The sequence below is a fragment of the Diadema antillarum genome, unplaced genomic scaffold (assembly GCF_040938485.1).
Source record: "Diadema antillarum isolate AM-2024a unplaced genomic scaffold, OU_Dant_1.0 scf00000094, whole genome shotgun sequence".
Lineage (NCBI taxonomy): Eukaryota > Metazoa > Echinodermata > Echinoidea > Diadematoida > Diadematidae > Diadema > Diadema antillarum.
The window spans coordinates 3,773,247-3,796,994 of record NW_027270983.1 but is presented as its reverse complement, the minus strand read 5'-3'; the positions used below and the strand labels follow the sequence as shown (position 1 = coordinate 3,796,994).

The following is a 23,748-nucleotide window of genomic DNA, read 5'->3' as shown; positions in this document are numbered from 1 at the left end:
AGAATACAGTGTGCCATCCTTGGTAATGTTCGTGTGTGACATATTCATGTATGTTGGAAACATACAAATGTAACGCATTTCTTGCTTGGTGCTTGTTTTGTGTTATAAACATGCATATGTTACATATATGCCATTAGAAGTCCGGAAATCCCCAACAGTAGCAGTCTTTAAATCACGACTCAAAACACATCTTTTCATTTAACTGTTCGTTATTATCAAGCACATCAGAAGCTTTAGCAGCGCAGAAGAATATATGTCTATAGGTTTTGCGCTTTATCAATTGATATATTATTATTGTTATATACAGTGTGCCTATGAAGGACACATCTTGTTTGCTGTTTATTCTGATAGTGTTGTCATATGACATTTTATGTGAATGTTATTTACATAATATGTATAGCATTTTACGCCCGGCATTGGTTTTGTGGTATACATAAGTTCAATTCCTGTGTATGACGCAATACAGTAGAGACAACAAGAACGGAGTAACTCCATGGATGCACAGTGCTAATGCCTTTCTGCTTCTCAGCTAAGCAACTGTCTGTGATAATACCAAGGTCTGTCACTAAAACAAAACAAGAAATAACACAAATAACAGCTAAGGAGAAATGGTCATGAAAAAAGAGCAGCAAACTCGCTGAATGAGCACCTGTAACATACAGCGTATTTGATAATACAAAACCTGTGGAGGTCACAATCTAATTCTCTTTAGGCAATGTCACTTTAACCTATTGCCCACAGAACCTGGTAGGTCCTGTACAAAGTCTATGAGAATTTAAAGATGTGGTGGGGAATATATTAAAGGAAAACTCTCATGGAAGCCACAGGGAAACAAATGATGTGAAAGTAGCGACCAATAACACTTATAAAAAAATACTTCATTTTAGTTTCTACCAAAAAAAGAGAAATGCTCTTGGTGCAGATGGCACATTGTGTCAAGAAAACAGAATTCCAGCTTTGCTGAGCTATGGCCAATTTGTTGACTTTGGTCATTCGGAACAGAAGACAGTGCAAATATATGGAGCGAATTTATCCATTACTCCAGTGACCCGGGATACTATGCTGCAGTGGTACCAGTACTACCAGTAGTTGATTAATGTGGTGAGATTTAGAAGGTCAAAGCACTATGTCTTAGATCCATAATATTCTGAGTATTGAAAATTATTGAGATGGTTTAAAAGCACCATAAATGTGGATTAGAGTACAGTATCATACGCTGTCCTCTATCTTTTTGAACATCTTCCAAATGAGTGTGAGTGGATGTGTGAACATCTAAATTGATGTAGCCACAAATCTGAATCATACTTTCCATCTCTCTTCAGTCCATTTCAACTCTCCTCCAAGAAATGATTGTAAATAAACATTGGTGGCGCGAGCTGAAAATCTGCCGAGATCCATCCTCCGAGTGGAAGGGTGCCCTCTCTGGCGGCCTAGATGTCGCTGTGAATTGACGCTCACTTAGGCACGAGTGGGGTTATCATTGGGCTTCGAAGCAAATCTGTTCTGATGTCCGTCGATCCTCGGACTTGAGAAATAATTGGAGGAGGCTTAAGGCAGGCCTCGACATCTTATACCCCCGATGATACTGTACCTTAGAATATCTGAAATAGCTACACACTGGGCATTTTGCGGGAGCAATTTTGGGTCATTGTTGAGAGGGGTCAAGGAAAAATGGATGAGGTTGGATGTGTTACTGTGGGCGATATAGGTAATCCAGGCATCTGGGCCTTTGTCCAGTGGGGGCTTGAGGAGGGGGGGGGGGGGGAGAATTTCACCTGTGAGGAATTTGCTAATCGCTTGTTGTCACTGTAGCGCCCATCAACCAATCAGCATGCTTGGCCATTGTTAGCCGCATTCCAGTGATTGGTGGATTTGCGGCAACCCAGAGGAATTTACGTCTCCGTGCCTACGAGCTGTGCACTCCTGTGTCTGGAGTGTGTGTGTCACCTTGTTTTGCTCACTCCTTAATGCACATTACTATCTTTTCAGTGTCCATTTTGGTGCAGCATAATACTTATCTTTTATTTGAATGACTAAGCTTATCTTTCTCCTTTTCAAATGTCATTTTGCTTTTGCTTTAGAGTTACATTATTTGCCAAGAGAGTTTTTAAAAAAAAAGGTGTGTTTGTCTCGTAACTTCATTACACAAAGAAAGCACTATCCAAATTGTGTTACTTGGATTATTTTGCAAGTACCGGTATGGATGGAGCAATATGATTATGAGTAGGGATGGCATTATGCCATTATCTTGGCTTCCTGTGCTGGTGATACTTCAGACGGTCATTTTCAAATATTTCACCCAAGAGTCTTTTCACCCAGACATTACACTGGTATTCATCATGCATGAGATATCTGTGGTATTTGAATCGGTGTTCCAGAGAGGGGTTACTGAAAAAACAAACAAAATAAAAACCAACTTTGTCAGTTATTCTATGCAGTAGAGGTAGGGAAAAAGAAAATTTTACTTCAATCCTCAAGAATGAGGGAGTGTTGCCATGACAACGGAGGCAAGGGATTAGACGGGAAATCATGCTGGGGGTAATGCAGCATGCCGTGTGGACCACACTGGCTCCGTTTCGTGCTGTCTTTCAGAGATTCCCGTACTGCAATGATAAAATCCTGTGAGCTATGCACGTATTCGTAACATAAATTTCGTGCATGATGCATTCTGCAAGTGAGACGGTCATGATGCATCCCTGAGCCAGGTGTTCCTCTATCACCATAGTAACATCCACAGGTCAAAGGTCATGTACAGGACAAGAACCTCTAAATATTGGCAGACATATCAAATGAGTGACATGGGTCTACAGATCGCAGGAACTGAAAGATGAGATATCATTTATTTGCATCACAAAATGAATAATTTCTTATGTTTAGTGCAACACTGTCTGTTCATTTGGAACAGGGTTGATTAACGACATGACAGTTCCTCCCTGTAAAGCTACTGTATGATATTCTCAAGGATGAGTTGGCCATCCTTTACTGTACGACCCAATATTTTTTTGGCAGACTCAGTTCATCCATGATTGGTATGCTAAATCCACTGTTGTTGTCTCATACGGTGTTAAAAGCTGAGATGGGACACCTCCCGTCTGATGGAGATGGGGGGGGGGGGGGGGGGGGGGCTAACATCTTCTGCCACTACCATGGGACCGCACACAGAGCCGATCCTGGTCCCGCGACGGGTCCGGCTCAGGTGTTGAAAGCGTGCCTGGCAGAAAAGAAGAAAAAGAAAAAGTTCAGAAGAGAGAGAGCGAAAAAATGGAGGGAGGTGGAAAAAGCGGGAGGTTACTCAAACAAGCCCAAGCCATTTGTAACAGATGTTACAATACTCTCTGCTAATGATGCCTCACTCGTCAGCTGGGGCTGTGCAGGGGTGGGGCAGTCTGGGAGAAAAAGATTTTTTGAGATGGGGAGGGGGTGGGGCACCTTAGTAAGTTCATAGTCTTCTCATGCAGACTGTTTCATCCCAATCTTCACTTGTAACTTTTCCTGCCACTCTTTCTGACCTTCATCTTCTTGTATAAAACTTTTCAATGAGAGACATTATGCTCTCTACCTATTAACCTAGAACAAGCTATAACTTAACTCATCATGCCTCACCAAAAACTGCAAAACAGGGCAGTAATATATCACATAATCCAATACGCTGCACAATTAGTTAAAAAACAAAAGAGGCAATAGTCAAATACATTCATCTTTGTTTGTTTTTTTCATGCCCAGGGAGAATTATCAAGCAGATGAGCTGACATGATTATGATATGGTCTTATCTCCCCAGGAGAGCCTCTTGAGTGTTAGTATCACTATCATGAAGAGCCTTGCAGGATCAGTACCTCAACTTTTCCAGAATGTGCAACCAATTCTGCGCCCGGGTTTGGGGGGGGGGGGGGATATCATATGCCAGACATCTTGTCCAACAATGTATTCACCAGACAGGTTTGAACCCTCGATCTGTTTAGGAGTTTCATTAGAACCCTGACCACTAGACCAGAATGATTCTTCCCTGTGGAGACTACTCTGTGATTGCACTACGCACTTGCCATTAGCAGCTGGGAGGGAATGTTTTGGGACAATAGGGTCTGGCGAGTGAAGAACTAATTCACAAAAGAGCGCCCTCATTGTCAGTAATCTGTGGGTTGTATGGGGGTGGGGGGTTGGCTAGGGGATGAAGTTGAGGTGGGGCTGCAGGGGAATGGTAGCCAATGAGGCAAAGTCTTACCTGTGCGGAAGAACAACAAAGGAGTGGACCCAACTTTCCTCAAAGCCCCGTTTGGAAAACATGGGGATCAAGTGAGTGGGCTGGCCAAATTGTTGTTGTGATTACCAACACATTGGTGGGTTATTCCCTCCAGAGGGGAACTCCTGACTAGACTCCACTTTCAGACCCTATATCTCACAGAAGACCCAAATGTGGTGTTTAGCAATGCCCGATTGTGGCCCAGTTCTCTTTATCGAAGGTGCTGAAAAGTTGTGGTGACTGTTTGGACCATTATTCCCAGTGGGGAATTGCTGGAGTACTGGTTCATTTCATTGGGATTCATTTTATTAGATATAGCATATTATATGCCATTTACTAGGTACTTACAAAATGTTCTTTAAATTTTTTCTTGCATATATGAATTATGGAATGACAGTATAGGTCTGTATTCATGTGATCATACGGAAGTAAGCTATCACTAATGAAGTTGTCCAGGACAGCTGCGATGCAGACTGAACGCGGTGGACTACGTGCTCGCATTTTGTAGATCACATCCGAAGGGGCGGATTAGCTGTTTGGGCAGTGAGTTGAGACCGGAGGTTGTGTCACCGAGGCGAGGAGACGGGCGAGCTTGTGGGGTCTCTGACTTACCCTCTCCTTGTCTCAACATTGTGAGGCACACCTTTCTGCTGTTTTTTTGTTGTTGTCTGCTCTGCGCCCGTCTAAAGTTCCTGGTGGCGTAATCCTCCCCACCGTCATCAAAACAGTCAACGATCTCTCTTGGCGGAGGCGATTAGCCATGCATCTGCAGTGTAATTACCGTGGCAACAGCAATTTTTCCAGCAAATAGCTCCACCTGCAAATATTTTCTCTCTCTCCCCATGTCCTTTGTGATCCCCACAAACGTTTGGCGACTTTATTTGCTCCGCTCGTCGCCGGCACAGGAGTAGAAATTTGAAACATGTTTTTGCCCCCCCCCCCCCCCCCACCATCCCCACTGTGTTTGTTGAGATTTTTCCCCCTGAGTTTGAGAGGAGTGATGTTTATTCAAACTTCGCAGCGGAATTTTTTTTTTTTCATCTTGTTTGAATGCTGTAATGGAGAGAAAGGAGTTCAGACTTTATGCTGAATGTGACAAACTAGTAGTACTCTCAAGGCCGTTTGGTGTTGGTAAAAGGTCCTAGAACAACACAAGCAGAGTCCTGACACAACAAATGCATCCCATTCAACACCTATGGCAACTTTGGAACAGTATTCAGGATGCTTCCTTTTCTTTTTTTTTTAAGGGGGTGGGGGGTCTTTCCCCCAACTGGATAAAGCATCCTGTCCACAGGAAGCAGTCACTGTGCGGGGTTTGAACCCAGGGTCTTCTGTCTAAAGTCCCGTCATTTATACCATAGTGCTCTTTCAGATTATTCCACACGTCACTTTTTCATGCATTTGGGCTTATTATATTAATATAGTCTCATTTGAAACCTTACTTGCCACTGTGAAATTGTATTGTTTGCTGTTTGACACAGTATGATATCAGTGCATGTTGCTTGTTTGTTCATTTTTCAGTTCTTTTTTTTTGTCTTCCTTCATACTCGTTCCATTGCTTGTCACACCTTATCCATATGTCTTATTTTATTTGTAGATGAAGTGGAATACATTAGAAATTATGAAATAGGGCCTTTTGCTTGAGACCAAAACACACATGTGTATCAAATGGAAACCAGGAAATGGTTGCATTCATAGACATGCATAGACATAGACATTACGATTATGTCAAACTTTGCCTCAATGCTTCTCATAGGATTCAAAGGAACATGTCACTGTATTCTCCTTTCTAGTCACTGTCTTTGATTTTCTTTGATCTCTGCTTTGGCTGGCTCGTTACAATGGCCTCATCAATGACAGTTTATCATAGCCCCTGAGGAATGCTTTCCCTCCGATGCATGTTGTGTATTGGGGGGTAGGGGGCACGGCGGCGGAATGTCCGAGTAATTTTCAGCCCCTTGTTTTTGTGTTTTTGTTACTTTCCATCCTGAGCTCATGTCATCCTATGGGGAAGTAGAGGGGTGGAGGCAGGCAAGAGTAATTAGCTGCCAGGAACTAAAAAAGGAGGGGGGAGGGGAGGTTAAGATCTTTGAGGTTGGTGGGTGCATTATTGCAGTCCAGATTTCTCAGTCACTAACTTGAAGCACCTGAGACTATTATACATGAAGAATGAAAAAAAAAATGTATCTCCCAGAACTGGTTCATCTCGTAGCCAAACTATTCATGTTGTGTCATGGGCACGTTGCGGCAGTCACTCTTTTAAATTAAAAGTGGAAAGGCGGTCAAAATAATCCTCCTCATTCCACGCACAGAGGAGAAAATGTTGATGTTTTTCCTGTGGTATGAAAGACAGTTTTAATCAAAACCTTGACAGCCATGCAGAAACAAACACCAGCTGACAATTGATGTGGACGATGGATAAACATTTATATTGGTAGCAACAATAATATGCAAATTAGATGAGTGATGATGTCATGGGCTCACAATTTGTATCTAATTCACGCACACACACTAGGCTTCACTGAATTCTCTTCTTTTGATATGAAATGAGAAAGTAAAAAACTTGCAGCATGCACATCAAATCTTTGATGAGTTGCAATCATCTAGCCATGTTGATTTCGTAGAGGGAAAGGGTTATACTTGCAAAATCATTAACAGAACATATTATTTAATCATTCACTTAAACACATTGCTCTTATGATACAATGTGATTTGATGCACAAACTAAATGGTAGACTAGTGAGTTGATGACACCATCACCAATAGCTAGTTTGCATATTATGCTTGTGGCCAATTTACTTATTGGACAAAACTTTTACCATATGATTCTGCCTTCTTGTTCAACTTGAACGAGTTGAATTTCACTCTAATGTCAAACTCATTGGTTGGCATAATAAATAGGGGCTTGCTTTCACACATGGAACATTTGTATTACCCCATTGCTTCCAGCAACCTGGTTGTACCATGTGTCAAGCCTGTGGGGAAGCGTGAAATCATGGAGTCAAAGGCTCAATCAACCTTTTCTTGAAATCTTAGCTGAGCTCTTTTTTTCCTGGAATATAGATACAATGTAAATGAAGGAATAAACTTGTCATTCTTTGTCTTGTCTTTTCACTAGAAATTGCTGTGATGCTAAATCATTGTATCGTAATGATATCTTTACTAAAGATATATTGTTACATTATCATACATGCACACAAACATACACACACACACACAACACATCAATTATATATATATATATACATATATATATATATATATACATATACATATAGAAATATAACAATATGTCTGCATATGATTATACATATGAATGTACACATGTAAGATATTTAGTCATTACGTATTAGTCAATAGTTCTTTAACTATTGACTAAACATATTATATGTCATGTAATTTGTGAAATGTATATATATTTATATATACATATATATGCATTTAAACATATATTTGCTCCCTTGTTATGTCTAAGAAGAATGATAACAGAACATATGTTGCGTGAGATAATAAGATGAAAGGGACTGAAAAAGAAAGTGTGACAGAGCATGAGGCATTTGTGTTGAAGGACTTTCCTAACTCATATCGTGCATCACAGATATGTCTCTGCTTCAACTACAGTATTAACACAGAAGAGCCTTCGGTACTTATTGGAACTCGAAAAATGTGCGGGAAAGATTTGCTCTTAGCCTGTAGGCTTATATGCTCGAGTGTGACAACACAGAAACGTTCCACTGGATATTGTATGAACAGATGATTTGGCTGTCCTGTAGCTATATCTGTCAATCCGTCATCAGCAAGATTGTTTTTTCTACTTCCAATTTGAATCAACAAACACAGACCGAAACTAAGTCTCTGCTATTGTTTCTCTACAGAGAAAAGTGGATCATCTACAACTACTTGTATTAACATTGTCTGTCGTCAGCTGGAATGCGATGCGTTTTGATGTTTATGGCATATTAAACAAGTGTAGTAGCAAAATTCAAGTGAGGGAGTATATACATATACCTATTCACACACACACACACGCACGCACACACACACACACACACACACACACACACACACACACACACACAGTATAGGGCTGGCTCTTACGTTTATGTCGCTGGGGAAAAATTTGCAACTTCAAAATATGTCAGAAATTGTTTCAATGTTGCCGTCCTAATTTCCCTGACTGAGAAGGTCTCATTAGTGAATGAAATGCCATTTCGGGCGGGTGGATCCTCTTTTTACTCTGGCACTGTGGTGGGTATGGAGGTTCTTTGGAAAATGTAACCCATAAAGAGACGACGAGAAGTATGCCTTGTTGCAATAATGAAATTGGATTGAAAATGTCAAAATGGAAGAAGTTTGAGGGGATAGCTGAAGAGAGAGACAGAGAGACAGAGATAGAGAAACACAAGTAAAAGAAAGAAAAACGGAAGCAAAGAGAAAAAGAAAGAGATGTTCATTAGACAAATGAGTGCTGAAATTGACACCAGTTGTGTTGTGGACAGATGATGAATCTTGCCGTTCATGGATGAACAGAAAAGTTTAGAGAAGGGAGAACAGCTGTCAAGACATAGACATTCAGGCAAAGAAATATGAAATACTTCAAGCGTGTTTTTAAAAGAAATCTAAAAGGCAGGTGTGACATTTTTTATCCTGTTATTCCTGCAAACCTATTATTCTATACATTCGAAAACACAAAACAACAGAAATAAACCCACGGATAATGCGTCTGTACTTTCATATCCAAAGTAGATAGATCGTAAGTACACGTGACTAATCGTTACATAAACATACTTGATATTTATAATCACATCACGCGCATGCATACACTACAAACTAAACTTTGTAAGCTATGGCGATTTGCATATCAACATAGATATTACCGAAGAGCTGTCTTAATAAGATGCGTGAAGAAAGATTATGTTCCACACGGCCGTGAGGGGCGCACTCACCATGTCCGAGAATATTTCTGGCGGGTCATGAGCCTCTGCTGCGCGTCACAGAACTCTTGTGTAAGAGTTCTGTGCTGCGAGTCCGTCTCTTAATTCTGGCGGCGTGTGTCAATCATTTTGACACGTGATGGATAGTTTACTGCATGATGGACAGGGAATCTTTTGATTGTAAGGTGATGACGTATCACTCAGTAATCACATGACACTAAACTGAAAAATCTGATTCCTGACGTTTTGATCTATTTTCAATGACCAGTAAAGAAATGATTGAATACTCTTCCTCATGCTACCACGAGATGGACGGCTTGAAATCCTGCTGAAGGACTGGTAGAGGCAATGGGTGGGTGTGTGTGTGTGGGGGGGGGGGGGGTTGGGATTAATTGGCAGGCAGGCACTAATCACTACTGCCAGCAGTCGAACCGGTGACCTCATGGTTTAAGAGCCCCGGTTTCATCCACTGAGCCCTAACAACTCCCCGGAATATTGGGGTAGTCATGATGCGTTGCTTAGGTGATTTCATTATACAGGTGTATACAACAATAAATATGTATAGAATCAACGCCCTTCTGGTCCCGACATTTTATCTGCTGGATAGGTCATTTCTGCTAACACCTGTCAACAGTATAGGCCTACATGTAGTTCATTTTACTCTGTGTATTTATATAAGTCTACGGGGGGGGGGGGGGGGGGGGAACGAGATATTGTGATCATCTTTATCATCTTCATAAGTCGTTAACGACGAATATACTTCACAGGATAGAGCTAAATGCAACAAAAAGTGCCAAATCATGAATGGTATTCCCGTATATATAGTCAACATGTCATGATGATTGTCAGTTCGTAGTTGTTGGCCTTCTTTCTCTTTATCACAGTTCTCTCTCTTTCTCTCTCCATCTCTTTCTCTGTCTCTCTTTCTCTCTTTACTTTTCACGTGGATTTCTTTCCTACATACACTGTTGTACACTGCTGGAAAACTTGTGTACACACGCTGCGGTAAACATATCTGAGTCAAAATTGAGTTTTTCCTTCCTTCCACATCTCAGGAAAGGAGAGAGTAAGATGCGGTCTCGATAAACGTCTATCACATTTTCCCACCCGCCCGAAATTCGCAAATCGAATGAAGGCGCGAAATAAGTTTTAATAATATAGACGGATATGGGCAAGGTATCAGTTTGAGTAGATTTGATTGTGATCGGCGAACACTTTCGAGTCCCCCGTTGGAGTGAATTACTTCATCCTAGAAAAGAAAATGAGAGAAAGAGATAAAATAAGACAGGAAATGTCGTACTGCTACTCTTGCGCTCCATGGCGCGAGTGTACCCGTCAGCTCTCTCGCCTTGCCTCGCTCAAGGCCGTCGATAGATTTTACCTGCGCTGGCGATAATGACAAGTTTATCGGGGCGCAAATGCCCACCTGCGGCCAGGCGACATCAGGTGACTGGGCTGGCGAGTCTAGGCGTCCGCATGGAAAGAACCTCGGTGCGCGCGGGGGGTAATTGCGTTGGCTGATTTGGCGCGGAGATGGGGATGGCGAGCGAAACATTTGCATTTTAATCACAACTCTCTAATAATGCGCGAAGCTAGGGTGACAGTCCTCGAGTATCTTAACTTTATCAGTAGAGGGGCTGATTGGAGAGGCTGTAACACGCGGCGCCACAAAATATTCGAGAAAAGAAGGCCGGACATCAGGCCTTTGCATCCTTTTAGACCCCCCTTCTCCTGGAGGTGACAGACTTTTAATTAACAAAGTTCTGTCTTTCTCCTGAAGAACTGTTATCCTTGGAGGAGTGGAGCGTGATTTTTGGTTGATCGAGTGAGAAATAACGTCTGTGACCCTCTTCCGAGCGGCCACTCACCGTCTCTTGTCCGCACCTATAGAGACACAATCCTCCCCCAAATACTGTGCTGACTTTAACAAAACGCCGGTGTGACAGGAACAAGAAAAACCAAAGGACATATTTACGGCAGATTGTTTGTTTGTTTTTGTTTTCGGTTGCGCGTCATTTTGATCATTTCCGCAAGTTTCTTATAAAGATAACTTCTTAGCTTCTTCACTGATTTTGTTGAAGGGGCAATTATTTGGAGATATATATACAAGACAAGACTAGTATCAAGTGTTTGTTCTCTCACTCCCATTGGGATATTTATTATTCTATATCATTTGTTAGACAACATCAATCGAAACAAATACATTTTTTGTACGTATTTAACAACAAGACGCTTCGGAAACAATGAATTTAAGAGCATCATAACATTACATATCACGAAAATAAGTGTCTACGGAGGCACTATTTTTCTTTCTAAAACACTTGCAGCTTACAAATATGTCTTGCAATCTTTATTTTTATAATCATATTTCTTAAATGCTTTCCTTACTTTATTGAAAACAAGGTACTATTTTTCTTAATTAAGTATCAAGCTTGCTTAAACTGTAGCTACGATATTTTTGTTTTGTTCGCATGTCTCCATAAAATTTATAAGCAGTCCCATTACTGCTTCTGTCGTCTGTCGTACCTTTACTCATGAAAGATAGATCGATTCACTCATCAAGTATCGATCTTTTTAATTATTAAAATACTTCCACAGTATACCGTTGGAGTACGTGTATTTTTTTTTTGTTGCAAATATATGAGACGAAATGTAAAAGGGTCAAGGTTCTGTAAGACAAACAGATTTATTTACTCATTTATACACATTATTTTGACTCCAATATTACAGTGTTCTCTCTGTTCCATTATTCAATATCCAGGTCAGAAAATCACAAACCGAAAGAAAATAAAACGATGCAACAGAGTGCAGTTATTTCTTTTTTTTTACCATTCTTTTTCATCTTCCGTATTTCAGTCATTCTTCCTTAATTATGATCGAATCAAGTCACATCTTGACAAGTAGGTGGCAATTTCTCCGCTTATTTGTTCCCCCTTGACAGCAAAGGTTATCTCTGTGATGTCGACAAAAGATTATGAGCTCCCTCTGCAAATGAATGTTAACCCCTTTTTTACAATCTCTTTTCTCTCTCTTTCATGTCTTTGCTGGGTTCAATCTCGTTAATTCTTTCCTTCAAAGTTCATCTGAGTAAGATGATACAATAAAAATTATATATGTAATGCGTCATTCGGTACAAACAATATCTGAAATTGCCTATGAGTTAGGCCTCAAGTCAAGTTATATAGCAGTTGGAATAAGCTTGATATAAGCTTCTTTGGATGAATATATTCCAATTATAAAGACCCATGCAAAGTAAGCAAACCCACAGAAACAAAGATTACGAATGTTCAAAGAAATGTCGACCAGCTCAGAAGAGGAACTAAAAGAAAAGAAAAAATAACACAAAAAAGAAAAGAAAAGAAAAAGAAATGACGCATCATTACTTTTTTCTTTAATTAGTCTGTATAGAGTTATATCATTAAGCTGTCTATATCTATTGTACATCATACTGTACATTTTTCTTAAATTGAATTGGGGGCGGCGCGTGTGATGTTACTGTAATATTCTATTCTCTTTAAATGATATTTCACAAAGAGAACAAGGTGTGTCTCACAAATAACAACACAGGCGCTATGAATTATGAAATGCGGAATTCCTTTTGTGTTGCATTTAGTATACGTTTGTTTGTTTCTTTCTTTTTAAGCCGATATCAGCATGATCAGGGTAAGTCGCCATCATCTTTCAACATACTGACATTGAAATGGTAATTGTGAGCTTATTGCTTATCCACTGGCGCCCATATTATGATATATTGGTTGCTTGACTTTATTCCCTTTGCAAACCGTTGGCTGACAGAGATTACACCCCGCAACATCACTTTGCACCCAAACCACGAACGTTACTGGTGACTTTTCATATCATAAGCGGGCTCAGTTTCATCCCATTTCGAGATGAAATCCACACGCGATATCAGAATGTCGGTTAAGCAGATGCTCGTCAAATAACTTTCGGCTATTCCCTCTTTTCACAGTTAGAGGCGCGGGATAATTGCATGGAGGACGACCTTTAACTTGGATTGGTGTCACATCCCCTCTCACCGAGCCCTCCTCTCCCTCTCTCTCGGAACGAAACCCGGTACCGCCAATCCCGGGCGACCGGACCATGTTTACCCTCATTGCAGCCGCATCATTCACACCTCTCTCCCGTTGTTCGTATTTCAAACAGGAGCGAAATTGTATAAATCGCCAACCAAATGTTTACACTGGATACCATAACTTTGCGCAGAGGCACGACAAAAAAAGAAGAAGAAGAATTTAATCTACCGCGAAAGAGAAAAAGGGGCTACAAGGAGCGATAGATAAACTTGACACCAATTCCACGCCGGCGGAGTAACCAAAAACTGGAGCGCGAAAGCTGAATACAAGTGTTGACAGTGGTATCTCGCTTAACTGTGTCGCTCCTCAAATAAAACGTTATGAAAAAGCGAAGAATCTCCCTTCTCCAAACAAAGAATCGGGGGTAGGCTAACAGTGGCGCGTAAACACGGGGGAACTTCAAAGGGATGGGACGCCTTTGGTAAGACGCGCGCCCCAGCATTGCGGCGGGGTTGGTGGGCCTATCTCTATGGCTAGGCACACCGCGTGCTTTCTCGCGACATCAGCCTTACCGGCCGGATGAACAAACTGTTTACGGAGGAGGGGGCTACCGAAATTGGTATTTGGATCTGAAATTTCATTTCTTATCCCCCCGATTGTGGTTATTGGGTCAAGCATGTATGGTTGCCATCAAGTATATATATTTCCAGCGTTCTCCTCAGCTGGCAATGTATACCGAAAATTGCCTGACATTCGGCTTTCATTAATCTAGCTTCGATGGAGGTTCTTCTCCGCCCGCTGACAATCCCAAAACGATCTTCAGTCACTTTGATTTTTTTCGCTTGACGCGTCGTCATATACCTAGAGTTTTGTCGGGTTAATATCACAAGAGCTTTTCCATGCTATTTGTGATTCATACAAAGATTTCCACTCACTCATCTTTCGTACTTTATGGCAACCATGCTTTGCTCTGAAAATAGGAGGGAAAACACTCAGTGTTTCTGTGATATTAATGGGGGGGGGGGGAGGTGCATTCCAATGTCTTTTGTTAAACACATCAGTACTTTAGCAATGATTGACAGATGAGGTCACAACAGGAATATTGGTTTGGAAGGATTTTTTTTGTGTGTGTGGAGAAAAATAGAAGAAAAATTAGTTGAAAATATATGGAATGTTTCTAGATATTCGTTTTATCGCAAAAGTGATGTTGAGGGTATCATAAATCAACACAAATCAACATGCATTTGTATTTCAGGGAACCGTTAATAGCATCCGGTGTGCGTTGCTAAACTCTTGCCGAATGTAGTGGGCGATGAAATCGACTAAACTGCAATATAATTTTAATACGACCATCACTCTTGTGATGGATAGCATACAGTTCTTACAGAAACCAGCCTTCGGGCGCTCATGATATCACGTTTCGGTTGTGTGTGCTTTGTTTAATTGTCTCTTAAAGATTGCAAAACATGGCATTTCAGTGAAGGAAAAAAAACTGACTCACTTGAAGCAACAGGACTCCACAGTCAAGCAGAAGTATATGTTGATATTCTTGTAAGGGGAATTCCAGTGCAGTTTCAAGTTTTTTTTTAGTATTTGAAATGAAAATTTGATCAAAATCGGATGAAGAATAAGAAAGTTATGACATTTTGAAGTTTCGTTAATTTATCATGAAACGGTTCTTGAACAGTCAATATGAGTATGCAAATAGTGGAGTGATGATGTCATCCCCTCACAACTTGCCATACAGATTGTACATATTTTTTGTTGTTGAAATTTCTACTTTTTTAATTCAAAATCAATTACGCCCCAGTCTTAAATCCTGTTATATCTAACTAATCATTATTCTGAAATTCATTATTCAACCAAGAATAACATCATGTTTTACACTTAAACGTGTGTTAAATAACAGAAGAATTGAATTTCGGTATTTTTGTGTACATGATCGATGACATATTGTGAGGAGATTACATCCTTAGGTTACCCATTTGTATATTCATATAAACTCTACGAGGACCAATCTGTTTTTCATTCGATTTTGATCAAATTTTTACCATTGCGCTCATAACATTTTACTCATTATTATCAGACTGAATTGTAACACTAGACGGGAATTCCTCTGTAGGATACGGTGTAGTATACTGTGTAACAACATACAGCGAGAGGGATGAACGAAGAAGTCACGTTGATTTGACTATAGATGTTGGTGCGATCATAGAGATGAATTTGTAATGACTGTAACTTTTCTGAAGTCACACAATATACCTACAGATTCGAAATGTGTTGTTAGCGAATTAAAAAGAAAGCAAAACCAAAGTCACAAATTAGCTTGATCGAGGAAGTAAGGAAAGGTTATAATATTTTGTTATGACTTCCATGGCTGCTGGTATCGTTTGTATTATTATTATTGTTGTTATGATTAATCTTTGCTCGCGTCGGGAAGATATGACAGTGGGGCAAAGTGCAGAATCTTCGCTGCCAATCATTCTAGAAATGTGAGAATAATTGCTAACTCTGCTGAAGCCAGATTCCGTCAGACGCAGTGCCAGTTATCCCGCGTTTTACCGTCGTACAGAAATCCAATATCGCTTCTTCTTCTTCTTCTTCTTTTTTCCAGCAGAGATATTGCACAGAGAGCTTCGCGCAGATCTCTGCCGCTCTCTCTCTATCGTAATATCTGACCCCCTTTAGTTCTACTTCTTCTCTTTTCTTCATTAAGCGGAGCTGAAAAAGAAAACAGATAAAAATTTAGGGAGGATGGAAATTTCGAGGTACGTAATTATGATATGGCTGTCACATCACACATGGCCTTTGTGTACACAATTGTTTTTTCTCTGGAAGCGCGCCGAAACGCGGAGGCGAATCGGCAGACTTTAGTCAGCAATCCTCTCGGAGAGTTCGGCGGCTTTAGAGTCATCTTTTTACGCGATGGCAAGTTCCATCGCCCGCTTTTCTATCATTTTCGTCCTTCCCTTTCTCTCTCCTTGTCTCTCCATTAGTTTCTACACCTTCCTGTTTGAGTCCCCTTCACTCTCTCACTTTTTACTCTTCCTCTCTTGCAAGAAGCGACTCGATTTTTGGCCCTCAAGGGCTGACGGTAAGGCCTCGGAAAACAAGCCGTAATCTTGTCCAGAGCCCTGTGTACACACGACCATGTTGATGTTTGATCACTCGGTAGAGCCGGAAAAACACGCGGGGGACCGGCGACCAAAAACATGTTTTACCTGGAGAAGATCGGCTGTCGTCTGCGCCGCCACCGAATGAGAAGTTATACGAGGGCGATTTTGTGTGCGTAAGTGTGTGTGTGTGTGTGTGTGTGTGTGTGTGTGTTGGGGGGGGGATGGTAAAGGGTAGGAGTGTGTGTGAGCGCGCGCGCGGACTGTGGTGGATATCAAGGAGGGTTAATGTAGGAGAGAGAGGTAGGAATGTTGTGACTGGTCTCCTCCCCCCCTCCCCCCCCCCCCCCCCCCACCACCCCATGCGGTTCTCCGCTGCCATCCGACTCTAATCTGGAAGAGGTAAATGAACGCCACATATATGTAGAAACCACTGCCATATCTTCTGTTCATTCCTATTGAAAGATGTCCTTATCATAACACCCCAGCTCTCTCTTTCCATGTTTGGCTCGATGAGACCTTACAATCAAATAAGTTCAAAATATCGAGCAGGTTAAAGGGATGGTACAGTATTGGTGGAGATGAGAATTGGGCTTTTAACCTTCTGCGAGATACAAAAAAAAAAACAAAAACACTTGTGATATAGTACAGAACATACTATTTTAAGAGGAATTCAAAGTTTATTTGATGAAAATCGGGTTTGGAATGACTGAAACATCCAAAAACAAAGTTTAAAAAAAGCGATCATAATAAAGTGTGAGTCCCACACTTTATTAGAATCGCTCTTTTTTTTTTTTGGATATCTCAGCCATTTCAAAACCAATTTCCATCAAATAAACGTTGAATTCCTCATAGAATTACATGCTCTTTCATATTTCATAAGAGGTTTCTCATTATCTCACCAAAAAATGTCGGAAACCTGAAATTAGGTCTCAACCAAAACTATACGAACCCATAAATGTCAAACCTGGTTTGTGTTCTTTGCGGTCCTGACTCTGACGATGTTGATATGCCTAGGACTGGTCCTATCCCGTGGTCCACATTTCTCCTCATGCACATCTACAGTCTAGCCGTTCATTTAATCTGATTGAAAATAAGACCACGACGTAATAGAATGCATGGCACTCAGTGTTTTCTGTATTCCCCAAAAGCCATTCTTTATAATCCAATAAAGAAATTTAAATGCTCCCCACTATCACTTTGAATGTGTACGACGTACGCCTATATTTCACTTAACGTGAAGACATCCTTCTTGCAGGACCTCTTGACCTAACCGAATATTTTCATGGAGCATATGTTTTATCATTTTCCTACTAGTCATGGCAGATTTCTTAGATAATTACTTTGTAGTCTGAGAGCATCTTCCAGTCGTATGGAGATTCAAACGAAAGAATGCTAAAATCTATAATGTTTGTGGTCATCCATGACTGTCTAGGCTGTGAATATTAAAGGCATAATTTACCATTTGCAGATGAAACAAAAACCCAGCATTAGTGCTTTAAAATAGTTCTAAAATGTGAGTCAGGGATAAAAACAAGCACTGTAAAAATTTGAATCCGTATAATCGGTGTTAAGTGTTGTTAAATGCACAAAATGTGAACAATAGTTATGATAAGAATATTTCCGGATTAAACCGTCTACAGTTACGGTTGAGAAAAACACTGATATCTCCTTATATTTTAGGTTTTATTGTGAAAATCTTATATGGTAGGATGTTTTGTGACACAGCAGACCGACACATATGCATCAAATGTGATATCTTGGACATTTTTTAGATCACTGCTCCCAAAGGTCACAGGACCTTTAACAGATGAGCAATACCTTAAGTTTTAATGGAGGAATGTGCTTCTGTTTGAGGATCCTCACCATGAGTGGGAATGGACGATCATTGGGAATGCCGTGGATAGAATCTGTAAATCTTCACTTTCATGGTGGTTCAGTGTTCATATTATATTGTTAAGCGATTAGTCTATATCTCGGTCTGAGCAAACACGATTCTCTCTGTGTGTGTGTGTGTGTGTGTGTGTATGCTTGTGTGTGTGTTCGTCTGTCTGTCTTTCTGTCTGTCTGTCTGTAAATATGAATAATTTCTTCCTCATATCTGTTTCCATGATACAACATGTATCATCATAATTATATCGTCATCATCCCATTTATAGATTTGATATCTGCATTCGATATGAATCGGTGCTATTTTAATTACCGGGGCAAAGGATTCTTCATCTTGTAGAAAATGAATTCGTGGCTGTATCTGCTCATTGTTCATCAATATTCAGGTTCTGATCGTAGTTACTGCTTCTGACTCCATGGTAGACATGCTGTATCTTTGTTGGACAGCGCCATCTACTGTCGAGAACAGCCGAGAACATTTGGCAACACTGAAATTCCCACGTTTGCACTGATGTATCCGCTATACAAAGGAAATAAATGTGAACGCGCATGTCATCATACAAAACACGGCGAAAGTGACCGCAACTTTCATGTCTGTCAAGTTAAACTTGCTGGATAATACTGTTCCTACTCACCTTTCCAACTTTCTATCACCTGAAGTCTAACTTGTTTTAAATGTCAATCATCATCGTTATGATATCGGTTACGTCGAAGTTAAGTCGAGGATTATGGCGTATATACCTTAGTCTGTTTCGATAGCACCTACAGTATCGCCTTCACGACAGTATTGGTGTGCACAAAGTACAGTGCATCCCAGATTTACCTTCTTGGCGATCTCTGAACAACTCTGACAAAACAAACGCCTCATATGTACACTTTATAGCCCACTGACTCTTGCTTCCGTTACGGTTCCTGCAACACAACTACAAAGCCAACGAGAAACATATGCGGTACACCAGTATATTTGCATTTTTTAATATACATTTCATGTAAGTTTCGTCTGATTACTAGTACGCCGTCGTACATAAGAACATAGATTTGTAAACTCAAATAGAACATATACAGATTGTTCCCCTGTCCAAATCAAGAACGCTATAATATTCGAACATGTTTCGCTAACCGTCACGCGTTGTTAAAAAGGAATCCAAGATGGCTGCGGACAGGTAATCAGTCCGCGTACCCACACACACAACCCGCGTTACGTCAATCCATGAACGACAGGGTGGCAACTTGATTCTTGTGATAAGTGTATTGAGTCCCAGTTATCCGCATCAGTATTATAGCAAAATAGAAGCCTACAGAATCTGATAGATAGATAGATAGATAGATACGATTTCATAATGATAGAGGCTACCATGGTTTCTTGTGGATGTGAGAGCACAGTTGAAACGAAATTCAGAGTCGTTTCATTCGAAATGAGAATTTCTAGAAGCCACACTCCCTATTTTCCCGGCTATTTGCCAGCTGTTTGTGTTGTACGCGGAAAAAATGCAAAGTTTGGTCAATACAGTAGATTAGAAATTCGACCATTGTTACTCCAAAACTCTCATTCCTTAAAATGTTTGGCGTAACCAAGGAGATCAATGTACTATTGATGGCTCGTTAAGTTGATGATTTGAAAGGTGATAGTTATTTAAAATGTGCGACTGGCTTAAAGTGAAATAATTTCTAAACACATCACGAGTGGCGTTCCATAGGTTTCAATCACGGGTGCGGAGTGGGGGTGGGGGGGGGGGGGGGGGAAGGGGTGGGTGGGGGTTATGCAGTGAGTGCTACAGGTTTATCTCCACGGTGGAACAGGGTGTCATAATATTTATCACCATAGTTTAGCGCGTAGTGATAGGAGAAAATAGCGGTCCCAGTACATTCACATCTTGAGCTGACGTGAGACATAAAGGTAAACAAACGCCGTCAGTAATACACGGAAAATATTGTTCAGGTAAACACTCGGTTAAGTCGCCCCCGTCGCTCCCGAAGACACTCCGTCGGTGATTGACAGTTTCAGTCGTTTCCGTAATGTTATTCTGCCCTCTATAGTTGGAATGGTGAAAGTCGTGACTTAGACGAGCAGTTCGCTTTGATTGACTGATACTTTTTTTTTTTTAATCTAAGCTTCATATCATGCGTCACAGTGCATTCCCTAACTTTTAGCCGGTGCATCACATTACTGTTGATCTAGCTTAGATACATTTTTCTTTTCTTGTCGCAATTTCGAGCTTTTAGATTTGACGACATAATACACACATAGTAAACTAAGTGTTGATTGTCGTTTGCAATGCAACATGTGGATAGTATGCGGGTTTATTTATTTATTTTTTTTACCTAGATAAATCACGCGTAGCTATACATAATGTATCGTTACGGCCGTCATCTAACTACAGTTTTGCAGAGTTAAGAGTCAGGAGCAAAAACACTTATGTAAATGTAGTGCCAGAGTGCCATGTCCCAGAAACCTTACACTACACTGCGTTTAAAACAAAATGATCGGCATAATGAAAATGCCGAGAAAATGCATGAATAGGGTCTTTTATCTATTGAAAGGTGGACCTTTTCAAGAATTTTGAAAGCAGTATCCTGGTAACTCATTAGTCAGTTTACAACCAATTTGGCTTATATGACCTCGTTCGCAGGAGGGCTATTAAGTTCTTTCTTTTTTTAATTTGAGAATATCTTTAAAGTAATCCTCACTCGTTTGAAACGTCGATGTGCTTATCATTTCGTTTGCCCCTAATAATTTGATATCGGCGATTTAAGGTTCGGCAGACCGAGTCCATCTTGGATGGCCCCTTTCAATGAAGAACGCAAAGCCTCAGCTACAATGTTGTTGACCTCCTAACCCACAACAACCGATAAATGATTATGATCAAACTCTCTACGGAAAGGAGACAGTGCTACTTAAAAATCTTGTCTCGTTTTTTATACTGTATGTTGTATTTTTGTAACATCTTCTTTGCCAACGAGACACTTGCTACAAGTGCACTGCTCTCCAACCTAAGTTTGTTTTGTTTACTTCATTCTATGCTTTGTTGCAAAAATGTTTACCAGCCCATGGCCTGTTGATGAAGTCTTTGTTGAGTATTCGTTTTTAACCAATGGCCTGAAGCAACCTGCTCTTTAGGTCTTCACTGTGTGTAGTCCCATGCCTTTTGCTCTGCGTAGGTAGTAGATGGGAACCATGTTTAACCGCGACGGAAAAGTCGATGTGACGGTCTCGGAATCGCGAGACTAAGCATGTCAATCGACTCGCCAGGTGAGCCGACAATTCGGCGGGCACCGATCCCGCTTTAATCAGCCGCCGTCTTCGAGGGCAGAGCCCCGTGTCGAAACTAGGTGGCTTGCAGGCGGGATTATCGGCCGAAGCACCCCCCTATGGGCTAATGCTTTCCACATGTGTTGGGGCTTAGGAAAGGAAAATATTGGAGCTCGAGTTGGAGAAACGCAAGAGCGTGCACATTTGCGCAAGACGGAGATTATCGCGCGCTTTCGAGCGAGACGGGTTCTGATGTGTGTGCGCATAAAATGCATGCGTGCGGACATGTTGTGTGTGTGCGTTCGTGCGTTTGTGAGGAACCATTAACTCATTCACGTTCGTCGGCAACATAGTGTGTATGCAATATCTATGTCACGTCAGTCTGTCCTGGTACTGATAGGGGTAATGACTTATTATGACTTGTCCCTGCCGCGAGTTTTGTGTTCGTTCATTTCATGTTGCCTTCGTAAAACCCATCCTATCAGCGCGAGTATTCGGTGATCCAATCCAATTCCTTTGTGGTGTAAAACAAAAGAAGGGCATGTGTCTTGTTTTTGTATTCACTTAAACTCCTTTCCAGAAGAGTGGAGGAAAATGAGAAAAATAATAAAAGACGTAGCATCGCGATGAGCCAAATGATGTATTATGGTGTTATGAATTTGGTAATTTATGTATATCTTTATAAAATAAACATTCTGATGCCCCGTTTGCTTTCTTTGATTGTGGTCTCTCTGAGTGCAAAACTAGTGAAGATCTCTACGCCAACAACGATGCATTTATTAATAACCAACATTGCTGAAGTCCTCTTTCACCGCTGTGTTAATAGGAATTTTGGCGATCGAACTTTCCAAAGTTTTGTGTCGTATTTCGCTCAGAACTGCATCAATCTGCTCTTATTTCATCTGTTTTTGTTAAAACAGTCTTATTCGAGGTGGATTTTTCTTGAGATGTCATTTATACGGCGCCTTCATGGTGTCGTAACTTCGATCAAAATCACCGATATATCACCGTAGTCATCATCAATAGAATAGTCGCTATCATTACTTTGAGGATTTCATTGTCTTTGTAACCAGATGATTTTAGGATATTTATCATCCTCAATTAGTGTTCTTATCACCCTACAGTTAAGCATTATTATGGCATCGTCATCGTTGCCGCCTTCTACGCCGTCCTCGTTTTGTCACTCCACTGCGTGGTCGTACCGTACGTGTCGGTGTCGTATGAAAAGCTGGGATTTATTGTGGGTATAATATCTGCGCCGTCTATGATGCAGTATTCATTCTCTGTCAACCCAGTCCCCATCACCTATTCCAATCTTTGCTCTCGCGCGGTATACGCCCCCCTCGCCGCATCTCTGTCCCCCTATAACCTATACCACCAAGACCCCCTCCTCCTCCTCCCTCTCCCTGGCACCCTCTTCTCTCCCTTTCCGTCTCTTCCCCCTCCCCTCCCCCTCTTTCTCTTTCCCTCTATCTGTCTGTCTCTCAGCTCGGGGTCGGTTTCACCCCCTACTCTCTCATTATGTGGCCCTCGTGGATTTATGAGTAATATCACACGTCAACATTTGGTCGAGATCCGAGGCCCATTAAAAGTAACGGCTGAATTGGGCTAATAATAATTGCTAAACTCAGAATCCCGCCACAGATATTAGTATTACGTGCCACAAGCGTAATCCAGCCTGCTCCATTGCTAGTGATATACGGCCCGCGGGCATGCGCGCCACATTACCAACTTTGCCCCCCTAATATCGCCGTGAGAGGTTCGTCGACAGTAGATAAATAGACGAAAAGAGAGAAAGAGATATAGCGGGGAGACAGAGAAAGAGAAACAGAAAGAGATGTGTTTCTTATGATTCTAACTCTCGCCTATTTCTCCACTTGTTCTCTGTGTTTGTCGAACTGTCATACTTGCAGTAGAAATTCCAACTTCACTCATCTCCCCCCTCTCTCTCCCTTTTGTTGCGAGTCAATATCCATAATCTTGGCATTCGTCGCTGACTACGCGTGTCTGTCCGCGTTCACATTCTCTAGCCAACAATCCAAATCATGGCATAGTAGAGCTACACCACGCTGCTATCTACTCCAGCTTTTACGTTGTCACTGCCTTGATTTGTACATCACCGAAAATATTGACGTAGGTGATATGATTGTTGTATTTGTGCTTAGTGCATATTCGAAGTACGTGTCTATCTGACGGGTAAGAATATCCCGTTATGTTGACTTATCCGAAGTGCTTTTATACCATCCGAATCATAATCCCTCTGCCCAAAGCCTTCAGAAACAAATTTGC

The 23,748-nt window shown here is 41.1% G+C and overlaps 1 protein-coding gene across 1 annotated transcript in view; it reads left to right on the top strand.

Moving 5' to 3' along the window:
* The window catches only part of LOC139718449 (zinc-regulated GTPase metalloprotein activator 1-like), an 82,487-nt gene that overhangs the window by 13,966 nt on the left and 44,773 nt on the right, over positions 1-23,748 (top strand). The window lies entirely within an intron of this gene.